Source organism: Phyllostomus discolor, chromosome 6 (assembly GCF_004126475.2).
Source record: "Phyllostomus discolor isolate MPI-MPIP mPhyDis1 chromosome 6, mPhyDis1.pri.v3, whole genome shotgun sequence".
NCBI lineage: Eukaryota > Metazoa > Chordata > Mammalia > Chiroptera > Phyllostomidae > Phyllostomus > Phyllostomus discolor.
Window position 1 is genome coordinate 141923853 of NC_040908.2, and position 11926 is coordinate 141935778.

Sequence of the window (11926 nt, forward strand, 5' to 3'; positions counted from 1 at the left end):
TTTTGCCCTCTATTCCTAGGAAGAATTTATAAAGTACCCTCCAATTAAGTGACATTCAGAAGAGCACAACTTCAGAAAAGTATTTAAAATAGAAATTAATCACAAGTGGAATTCTATGTATAGATGCCACATAAAGAACAACAAAACAGACTTAAAGATTATTTTATGGAAAATGACATGGATTAAATTAGTAAACATTTCCTAACATTGTTTAACACTAGAGATTCTAATAAATACAGTTACTCTTAGTATGCCCGCTTATTTCTTGGTCATTTTAAGGAAAATAAATAATTTTTTGTTTTGTTTTCCTAGGGAAAGGAGGGAGAAAGCTATAAGAATTTTGTTAATGAAAAACAAAAAGCTATTGTCAAATCTCAGGTAAGAATCTAGAACCAAATGAAGTAAGTCAAAACACAAGGAATAATAAAGGAACTAATGAAAATTTGAGGTTGCAATTCATTTTAGCTAGTGTCTCAATAATTGTAAAGTAACTATGGAGCGTTGAGGAACTTTAAAATAAAATTAGTTCTACCCTATCATTTTGAAATTACTATTTATTAGCATGCTGTTAACATTTTGCTAATTATGCTTATATTTCAGTAATGAATTTCAGTTAAATATAAAACACTTTATTTTTAAAATAAAATCTTGTAAAGACTATCTATTATTTTCTTACATTTTATTGGAAAACAGAAAAAAACTCATTGTAGTATGATATGGTTTTAAGGACCCTATAGTAGTCACTAGTAGTCAAGAGATAGTTTACACTCTGTCATTTTCTGGTCATGTGACCTGGGTAAGTCACTTGACTAGCCCAAGCTTGTTCACATAGGTGCTATATGTTCCATAGAAATGTTCGTAGATGTTGAGAGATCTACACTACTGTGTATCTCAGTTGCTCAATCAATAAAATGAGGGTAGTGGGCTCGAAGCCATGGTTGTCAAGTCTGGCAGTACATCTAGACCTGAGCTCAGAAAAAACAAATAAGTCAGGTGATTTCAGTGCACTAGGGTAACCAATGAACTAGATCATCTGTGTGGTGCTTTTTGCCATGTAAATTTGGACTCCTTTAAGAAACTGCATGTCTTCTGGTAAACTAAACTTGGAGCTTATCCCATTATTTTCCCTAAAGTGAGAGCCTTGAGCCAAGGTAAAGATTCATACTCTTTTTAATATTACATAGTTATCTCTCACAAGGCTTTAGGTGGACTTTTTCATACACCAAATGTCATTTAAGATTATCCTTTTCCGCTGGACTGGTTTCTGGGACATATCCAATGCATTATGCATTCAGGCCAACTTTCCTGCAAAAATCAGAGTGGAGGCAGGACAAAGCCCCCCCGAGACCCTCACTGCTTTGATTCCTTGCACAACATTGACAGCTCTGCAAAGACCACTGACTTGTGCTATCTAAGACTTACCAGTGTGCATCCAATCCCTCGTTTAAAACCACATCTTCCCAGGGTTTGCTTTCCAGGAGGAAGATGAATGACACTTCTAAGGAAGATGCCCAAGTAGATGCATAATTCCCTTACTGAGACTATCTCCCAGCTTAGTTTCTAGGGCTGTCCATTCTGGGTTCTGAGTTGATGCAAACACACAAAAGACCCAGATACTGAATCTTGGCATTCTCCCAAATGAGTTGCTATTTTCAGAGAAGCTCCAAGTTTGGAGTGGAGTCTTCGGAGGAAGAACATTGAATTGCACAAGGAAATCCAATAAACATTTTAGTCCCCAGCAGGGACTGTAAGCCTTGTAATTATGTTTAGGATTGTGCTTGTCCATCCTCTTCTTTTCCATATCTGTAAACAACATGTTAGCTGTGGAGATTTGTTATCCACTGTGTTTTGGAAGAGGGCGTTCCTCATAGCATCTGCAGTGCTAGAGTCAGTACCAATTTGAAAAAGCAAATTTATGAAATGGTCTCTAAACACACTAAATCCTAATGTAAACAATTTATAACGTTTCTTACTCAATAACTCTCAGAAGTCAATTAACTTGGAACTGCCCTAAACAAGTTAAGAAATGACTTAGACATCATCCGTTGGGTTGATAAAACAAAGTAAGTGGAAGGAAGATCGTGCAGGTGAAGAGTTCTAGATACTAATCTTTCTCTTCAGTGAGTATATACTTATTTCTGGACAACTCTCTTTCCTGCTAGTGTTTTAAACATGACAATAATTGTAATAATAACAGCTGAGATTGCCCAAGGATTTATAGATTCTCTTACTGGTTAAAAGAGAGAACTTTGCTGATGTGGGGTGGTGAACACACAGTATAATTTACAGTTGATGTATTATATGATCGTACACCTGAAACCTATATAATGTTATTAACTAATGTCACCCCAATAAATTCAATAAAAAAAGAAAAGGAAAGAAAGGGCTTTGCAATTGGACAGACTTGGTTTGGAGTCATGCTTAGTCACTTATGGGTTCTGCTAACTTAGGATAGCTCATTTATTTTCTTAAAGATTTTATTTATTTAGTTTTAGGAAGAGGGGAAGAAAGGGGGTACGAGAGGGAGAGAAACATTGATGTGAGAGAGAAGCACTGATCATCTGCTTCTTGCATGCGCCTTGACCAGGGATTGAACCTGCTACTCAGGTGTGTGCCCTGACCCAAAATCAAACTGGCAACATTTCACTTTGTGGGACAATGCCCAACCAAGTGAGTCACACCAGTCATGGCAGATCACTTAGTTTATTAACTGATGCCTCCATTTCCTTATTTTTAAAACAGGAATAATAATAATCTCTGCCTAGAAAGATTTTTGTGAGGTTTCAATTAACTATGAAAATGTAGAATGCTCACCACAGTGAACTCAATTTAGATTTTGTTATTAATTTATTTGATCCTCATGAAACATTTCAAGTATTGTCACTCTCTCCATTTTGTTATTGTGAAAATAAGGCTTCAAAAAGGATAGGTGACAATTAGTGGTTTGAAAGTCTTTTATTGGCTAGCAAAGATTCAATATAATTCTACAACAGCACTTGTGGCCATTAATTTTGAGACTTTCAGCCATCTCAAAGGGTTTTGGTGAAGATCTTGCAACAAAATGTATGTGCAAATGTAAAAATGGGAGACCCAAACCAAATCTGGGTAGTAGCTATTAGATAGGGAGACATGATTTTATAATGACCTTTGGAACCAGAAAATTTTAGGTTGAATTTTAACTTTTCCGATTAAAATTAGCTATATAATTTTGGGTAAATTAAACTCTCTGAGTTCCAGTTTCATTATTAATACAATTAGAATGTAAATCTATCTCAGAGAGTTGCTTTTAGGGTTAAATAATAATATATGGCAAATGCAAAGCAAAGAACTTGGTGCTAGACAAATGCAAAATAAATGTTATCCCATTTCAGCATAATTTGCATACACTTTCCATAGTATAGTATTAATGACAAGTATAAAGTCTTTATAGTCTGTTGAGGTTTGTGAAGTCATACCAGGTATCTATGGCAATGCTGAGTTAATGACCAGAGTCTGAACTTTTTCTCTTTTTCAATAGAGTCATGGATTTCTAGGGTAGTAGGCTCATACTGGAGGTATCAAGGATAACTTTTAGAATAATAGCAAGTTCAATCAATACAAACATGTCTATTATACCCTAACCATCTCATCAGTTGGTTCTTTCTCCACTTGGCAACTCGTTTAAGGGCAAAAGTGAGTTTTAAAAGTTTTCTTCAAGTGCTAGTTTTCTTTTGCCCTGAAGGAAAACTCAGTGACCAGTTCTGAAAGGCAACAAATGTTCTGTTGTCAAACATGTTTGGGAAATGCTGCGGAGTAGTATTCACAGATTTTGTCACTAATAGAAACCATAGACACCTTCACGTCCCATGTCAGTTGTTCTAGATATGTTAAAATACATTGGTGCTTATCACTACTTTGAAATTATGGTATTTACCTTACTGCTGGAGCTTATTTAGTGCATTAAAGAGCACTAAATTACTGTCATACATACATTTTTAAAAAGATTTTATTTATTTATTTTTTTTAGAGAGAGGGGAAGGGAAGGAGAAAGAAGAAGAGAAACATCAGTGTGTGGTTGCCTCTCATATACCCCCTATGGGGGACCTGGCCCACAACCCAGGCATGTGCCCTGACTGGGAACCAAACAGGCAGCCCTTTGGTTTGCAAGGTGGGGCGCTCCATCCACTGAGCCACACCAGCTTGGGCCATAAGCTATTTTTTATTTTTAAGTGTATTTCCATGTAATTGGCTTCTTTTATAATCTAATTCTTTGTATTATTCATTTAGAAGCTTTATTCTGAGAAGGGTTTACATAGGTAGGCTTGATCTGACTGCCAAAAGAGTAGAGTCCATGGCACAAAAGTGCTTATGAAGCCCGTGTTAACTCAACATTCCCCAAGGACCAAAATAGCAAGGTCTTTCTTAAACATTGATTATGGAAGTTGTTGAGGACGAAGAAGTCCTTACTAGAGGAGGAAGGTAAAAGCAGAAGAAAACATGGTTTTCTACCAAAGCAACCAGAAAAATAATGAGCATGGATAGTAGAGATCAGCCTTCATGGACAAATGGTCTCTGACGAATACTCAGAGAAAGGACTCTTTGATTCAAAACCCCCCTTTGTAAATACTAAGCCTATTTTGGTTTCCTTTTTTATTTCTCTGCTCAGTTTTCTTCACAATTCTTTCTCTCTCTTTTCTGTTCACTTACTCTGCAATATCCGATTCAAAAAGCTTTAGATATTTATGGAGCCTCTATAATCACCCAATTTGGGTATTTCTTCCCACAGTCACCTTACTTCCTAGAGAGAGTGAGTAGTTATTATGTTCCTTGAAGCTGGAGATAAGATAAATCAGTTCTAACTCGTGGTTCAGATACATATGGAATTTAGCATGTTCTGAAGAAACTTCTAGATTTTGTAACATCCTAACATCCAATCTGGTCACAAAGATCTCAGAGTATTTTCTTCCGTTCTTTAGGGCAATGGATTAGATTTCCCTTTCCCAGGGTGGGAAGATTTTTGAGAGTATTGACCATTCACTCAGAAGTTAAAAATCAACAAAGTACTTTCTATCTGCTGTGGTCATCCAGAAAATGCTCGCAACTGGTCAAAATGTCTCATAGAGGCAACATGTATCTCCTAGCTTCACACTAAACTATTGAATTCAGAGGTCACATGTTGCTAAACTGCTGGCTTTTCAGAAGCTAGACTATTTTTTTATTTTTAAAAATACTTTGAAATATGTTTTGCCATTTATGTAGCATAGAATTTAAGAATGATGTCTGCCATCCCCAGTGCATCAGAAGCTCTTTTAAATATGGCATCTTTATAAAAGTCAATAGCTGCCTCATCAAAGGGCAATCACGTCCAGTGTGGGTGGCTGTGCCAATTGTTTTTGAACTACTGCAGCAATCTAGCCAATCCCAGGGAATGGCTTGCAGCCTTTCTACACCCACATTTTTTCTTAATTATCTCCACCAGGCTGAGTTAGCTAAGGACAGATCTATAGCATTTCCTGGATGTCAAAATGCCCACACACCTTCTGCAACCCTTGGGCTACCAGCTCCCTTTCACGTTTCTCCTGGGTGGTCAATTTAATTATCTATTATCGTGTGTATATAATGCATTATTCATGACAATGTCAGGATGTAATATCTTTGATTTTAAAAGGAAATAACTGAAAGATTAGAACTTCTGCTTGCCCAAAGAAAGTAGGCAGAAGTTTGAGATCATTGTTCAAATTAAAAGACTTTCCAAGTAGTCATTCCTTAGAAAATAATAGCTTCAATATCTAGATCGTTTCTATGCTGGGTTCAGATAAACTGCTTTGATTTTTCATAATGTATTTCTTAACCATTTGATGGCACCCAAGATAGTAAATCATCAAAAGGTAGGGTGACTTAGGCCTTACTTTCCACCAAGAAATAGTTATCCATCATATCACCCAAACTTGGAACTAAAATGATATTTAGAGTTTATCCCGAGGACATTCTCCTTTTTTTCATGTGTCAGGAAATAAAGGTAGAGAGAGAATAATTCATTTTTTTTCCAGTTACTAGCAACTAGTTGGGAGCAAAATTTGAACTCAGGCTTTTAATCTGGTCCACTGTGTTCTATTAAGAAAGGTAAGACTCCGGAAGTCTGTCCTCTTCTAGGGAACAGGGCAAATTAAAGGACTAGTAATGTCTCTAAGCTATAAGCTCCACGAAGATAGGTTATCACTCAGTCTTGCTCATTGATGAATGTCCACATTCCTGGCACATAATAGGATGTGAATTAGTGCTTATAGAATAAAACTATAAATGTTAGATCTATAGAAAGTATACTGTTTAGGCCAAGTGGGAATTGGCTAGTCAAACTCATGATGCCCAAAAGTATCAGAATATCTACCAAGATAAGCAAGATTCCAGGCATCCAAGACTAGGATGAAATTCCAGAGGGTTCCAAGAAAGCAATCCAGCATGAATTCATATGTCAGATATGGGCAGGGCTGTGGCCTTTGAGAACCTTTCCAGTCTTCAGATTCTAACTCACAAGTAAAAGTAAAATACTTCTTGGCTTTGGCTCTTCCTATCTCTGTTTTGTTTTGTTTTGTTTTGTGTGGCAGGGGAGGGGGGATAATAAGTGACTGTCCCTTTGGTGGTCTGTCAGCTCCAGGATTCCTGCCTTCTTTGGGATTCTTAGTGTGGGAGAGTGAAAGAATGCCTTAGGAAGGGAAGGTGACAAGCTGGTTAAATACTTTTCCATTAGGCCTGCAACATTTTGGAAACTCTTTGTAGATCACTTTAAAAAAAATTAAAGAAATCAAAACAGGAGGAAGTAAGGCCTACAACCCCCTCAGATATCTGAATTGGGTCTGGAGAAGAACAAGTACAGTCCTTAACATTTGAAAAAATATATTCTGAGTCAGTTTTCACCTCTTTCTGGCAGTGTGTTCTTGCACAACTCTGAACCTGAGTTTCGTCACCTGTGAAGGGTGACTGGTGGGTCCCACCCCACACAATTGCTGAAGACATCAGATAAGGAAACCTGTAAAGAGCTTTCAAAGCTCTGTGTGTGTATGCTAATATCACTAGAAAACACAAAGTCTGCATTATGGCAGAATTCTTTATAGGACTCTTTCAGAATGTTGGAAAGAGAAAAAAATCAATCGGAATTTTAGAAAACTCAGAATGAACATTCCAGACATTGCCAGATGAGAATGAATACAAGGAGCAGGAATTAAAATTTTGATTTTTGTACTGTGAAGTTTTGGGGTATTAGTCTCCATGGAATATGCATATCTTTCTCAAAAACCACTTGTTAAAGCAGTAGCCTTAACTTCCAAAGCAAGATGATCACTTTTAAAAAATTATGATCACTCGTAAGCCAAAGGGGGGAGAAATTTTTTCTCATTGTTTAAAGATTTAATCTTTCTGCCTTTAAAGGCATCTCCGCTCTCCACTTCCATAAGATGCAACACATGATACGCTCTCACTAAATGTTCATGTTTATTTTTATTAAGTACCACTCACTGTACTTTGCATGGATCATGGCACGCAGATTTAAGAGACTAACCGCAGATAAAATTCACTGGAAAACACAGAGACGAACATGCACACACACACAGCAGCAGCAGATCAGCAGAGAAAGATCCCAGCCAAAGGGAGATAATTTGAGATACTTCTGAGGTAGCAGTTGTAAAATTAAAATAGGCAACTCATTAAATTACCCACAGAGTGAAAAGAAAGCTACACAAATAGATATTTTTTCTGGCAAGTCAGTGCTTTTCAGAACGAATTTAGTTTGAAGCAAAATCTCAAAATCGGATGATATCAGTTCATATTCGTTAGAATCATTTAAATGGTTGGATTAGCCTGTCCTAATTAACAGCAAAGATTAGCTTCACTGGCATTTGGTAGAAGTATATTTTATAAAAAAATATGTTCAGTTAGACATCATTTTAACTGACAGATTGTAAGCAGTTTGATTGAGTGAATGTTATTTGAGCAAGTTGGAGGCCTGGTCCCCAAATCACAGAATTAAAAAGAAAAATCCTCTGTAAGTCATGTCTCCATACTGGCTTTTTCTTATTTTTATTTGTTGGTTTTTGTGTCTGATTATCTATTCTGTGGTCATCCAGGCCCTTGCCTCTCACATTGGCTGATTTGGGAATGTTGTTTCTTACTAAAGCTTCCCCTAGAGGACAGGCCAGGAAAAGGAAAGAAGCTAAATTCACTAGCTTCTCCTCTGATTAAGAATTTAGATTAGAGAATTGACAGGGGAAAAGTCTGGCAAATGAATGAAGCCTCTGTATGTTGATTTTAGATCTTTTAAAGGTCATCTTTCCAATTTATGTTGATAGGCAATTGACAAATGATATTTTGTAAGCCAACAACAACAACAACACAACAACAAACACTTGTTTTTAAAATCCCCATTTACTGCCTTGACCATACAAATTAGATAATATTTAAAAATAACTACTACTCTGGTTCAATCAAATGAAAACGCTGGATGCAAAGAGAATGTCATAGTGATACCTCCCACTTACGGAGTGTCTGCTTCCCACTTTGGAAAGCCCTTTCAGACATTCTCATCTATCCTCCAGAAACTGCTGTGTTGTAGGTCTTACTATCAATGACACTGAAAAAGCTACAGGCAGGATGAATATATTTCCATTTGAATTAATACTGATATATTCCATTGGGGGAGCCAGACCAAGCTAAAATCTCATACACAGAAATATGCAAGACCAGGAGGTACAAAAGTAAGCGAGGTTACTGGGTTTTTGTTTTTTTTTTTTTTGAGGTTAAAAATATCCCCTCCTCTCTCTTTTTCTCCCCTCCTCCTTATCACCTTCTAATCTCGTCTTGTTTTAAAGAGCACAATTGAAATGTCTTGCTCTATGTAAACACACATAAACAGGAACTATCAGGTGCACCATTCTTAAAGTGACATTTATTTCCAGGACATTTAGGTGAAACCATTTCATCTCACAAGTCGAGGATGTGCGTGTGCGTGTTCGAGAGGATGACGTGACGCTTTTGAGGTTTATTTAAGTTTTTACAGATCTGGAGGTTAAAAGAATTAAGACTGTTAAGCATTTTCTCTCCTTGCCTCCCAGAGACGTGAAATCTGCAATTTTCTCGCTTCCACTGTCAGATAAATTGACAAGTCGACTAAAAGGATAATATTCCCTTAACGATGCATTCATTTGAAACCCTAGCAACTGTATTAGGCAGCAGCGAGTATTCGCTAGCAAGGAATCTCGCGGAGAGAGGGAACTCTACAATTTAGAGTGACAGATGATTTTTTTCTCATCCATCAAGTCTCCTCAAAATGTCACAATATTTACACCTCTTCCTTGGTGCATTAGAATCCAGAGACTGGCAGACAGAAAAAATAGATCCGACCAGTTGCCGCTTGACTGGGGAAAAGCAACCGTTGCACCTTTAAATTCTGCCCCTCCATTCCTCGTGCCGCCCCCCTTCTTGGGATTTTGCAATAAATCTCCCAGTTCTGCGTTCAGCCCTGCAGATCCGTATTTAAAACAGCACCATCTGGGAAGGGTGGGTGGCGATGGTGATGCGGGCTCCTTGGAGTTCCTTTGCAGCACGCTTGGAATTGCATCAGACTGATCAGAAATCCCCCCGCCCCCAAGCCCAGCCCCTCCCGCCATGCTCCCCTCCCTGCCCCTCCCCTCCTTGCGCGTAGATCTGACTGAGAAAACGACTGGATCTCGGAACAATCTGTGCCCCATTCGCTGCTGGCTGGCTCCGTAAACCCTGCCCTACGCTCTCTTTGTGTGCCGAGCAGCCTATCACCGTCATCTGATCCTAGTGCCTGTTTTTTATTTTTTTTTTCCTTCTAAATCTCCACAATATCCTCGCGTTGCCTATGAATCTATCTTTTCCACTGAGCAGAGTGGTGATTCTTTGGCTCACCAGAAGAGTCAAGTCTTGAGTTTCGGAAATAGGTTTTCTTTACGATTCCCCACCCCCACTCCAAGCCCTAGCCTCTTAATTAAGAAGGGCTGATCCAGGAAGGAAGAGTCCAAACGCCCAAGCCCTGGGGCGAAAACTGCCCGGGCCCCACTTCGCGGCGGGAACAAAGGGCCTGGGAAGCGGGTGGAGGTCTGCAGAAGTGTGGAGAGGTTGGTGGCCCCCGCGCAGGGGAGCGCAAGTCCCCGGGCTCCCAGAGGAAAGGCAGGAGGACAGCGCTCCTGCGCGCTCCGGCCGCTCCGGCTCCCCGAGGGGCCAGGCGGGGGAGGTAGAACGGAAGGCTGGGAGGCTCTGAAAAGCTCCGATCCTCCCCCGCCACCGGCCCACCCGAGCGGCGGCGGCAGTAGCCCCGCGGCTAGCCCGCCGCCCTCCGCCCGCGCCTCTGGGAGCGAACTCCGGGTGGCTGGGCGGACTGTGCGCCCAGCTGATTGGTGGCTCTGTCCAGCCGCCGCGCGGAGTGCTCCTCTCCGCTGCCTCCAGCCGCCGGGGCCCCCTCCCAGGGCCCATTCCCTAGCTCTTCGGCCCGGAAGGCACCTTCTGCTCTCAAGCAGAGGCCCCCCCTTTCCTTAATTACCCCGACTGACTCGGACCAAGGCTCAGAGAGGCATCCGGCCCGGCGGGGGAGCGGAGCGCTGTCTCGGCAGCTCCCCTTCCCTGGAGAACGCGGGAGTCCTCTAAGGCAGCGCCCGAAACTCGTGGGGAGGGAGGGGGGAAAAACACCAGAAAGAAACACCCAGCGAGGCATCAGGGCGACCGAGGGGAAGAGATAGAATGAGGAAGGGATGGAGGCAGAAGGAGGGGGCGGGGTGGAAGATGGGGGGGGGGGGGCGGGAAGGAGGAAGGGAGAGGGAGAGAGGGAGGGATACCGAGAGAATGAATCCTTCTCACTAGAAGAGCTGAAATTACCTTGATTCATTTTGTGTTGGAAATTGAACGTTACCTCCTACCCTCTGCCCAACCTCCACCTCCCCTTCCCTCACCGCACACTACCTTCACCGCCTCATTCTAAATGGTACAAAGTCAAAATTTAGAGAATCGAATGTTGTGTAAAAGCTTCATAATTAGTAATGAATCTACTGTATACACACACACACACACACACACCGGCAAAAAGAACGGAAAAGAGGGAGGTGAAGGGGAGAGAAAGAGAGAGAAATCTTACATTTGAATCAGACATTTGCAGGTCCAAGTTAACTAAACTCATCATATTCGCAGGAAGACTGAACAGACTAAATAAATCTCTTTTTTTCCCCTTTTCTCTTTACCCCCAAGGCTTTCACCTAGGGCAATTCAAACTGGGCAAATAGCAAGAAACAACCCCCTTTCACGCTCTCTTTCTACCTCCTCCCCTCTACCATGGATCCTCTCTGGAAGATCGAGTATCAAAATAGCTCAAGAATTGGGGTTGCAGGGTCCCCGCCCCGGTGCTTACCTTCTTTGCGGTTTACACCACCCCGGTGGCTAGATCCTGGAGATAAACACTTGCATTTCCCAAAGTTAACCCAGTATACCAACCCGGAGCTTGCCAAGAGTCTATTCCAGCCTACACCGCTAGGAAGCCAACTTCAGTGAGCTCAATGAGGGGACCAAACTGGGGCTCGCTTTCCAAATGCTCCACTCCAAAATCCGACTCTTCAGCCCCGGTCTCAGTGCCAGCCGAACCTCAGAAAAGACGCTTCTTAAGGGCGACACGGGGCTGGCTTTACTGCGTGGCCAAGACGGCTACCTGGACTACCACCACCTCGGACAAACCCGTTGGTTCTGTCCAAGGTGCTGAATGGACTCGGGTCGCCCCGATTACACATTACACACCGCCGGCGCAGCAGGAAGAAAAGGCTTTAAAAAAAAAAATCTCTAATTAAGTGATACTTGATATTGCTCTGGACGGTTTCTTCCACTTCCTTACGTTTTGTCACGTGCGGATGGCTTTGCCAAAGCCATCCTGTTAATAGTTGATCACATGTTG

At 40.9% G+C, this 11926-nt stretch overlaps 1 protein-coding gene across 1 annotated transcript in view; it reads right to left on the reverse strand.

The window, feature by feature from the left end:
* BDNF (brain derived neurotrophic factor) overlaps positions 1-11675 on the reverse strand; it is a 55523-nt gene extending 43848 nt beyond the window's left edge. Inside the window, exon 1 of the mRNA XM_036029164.1 lies at positions 11393-11675. The gene's annotated coding sequence lies outside the window, so the exon portion shown is untranslated. The remainder of the gene's footprint in view (positions 1-11392) is intronic.
* Between the last annotated feature and the right edge of the window lie 251 nt (positions 11676-11926).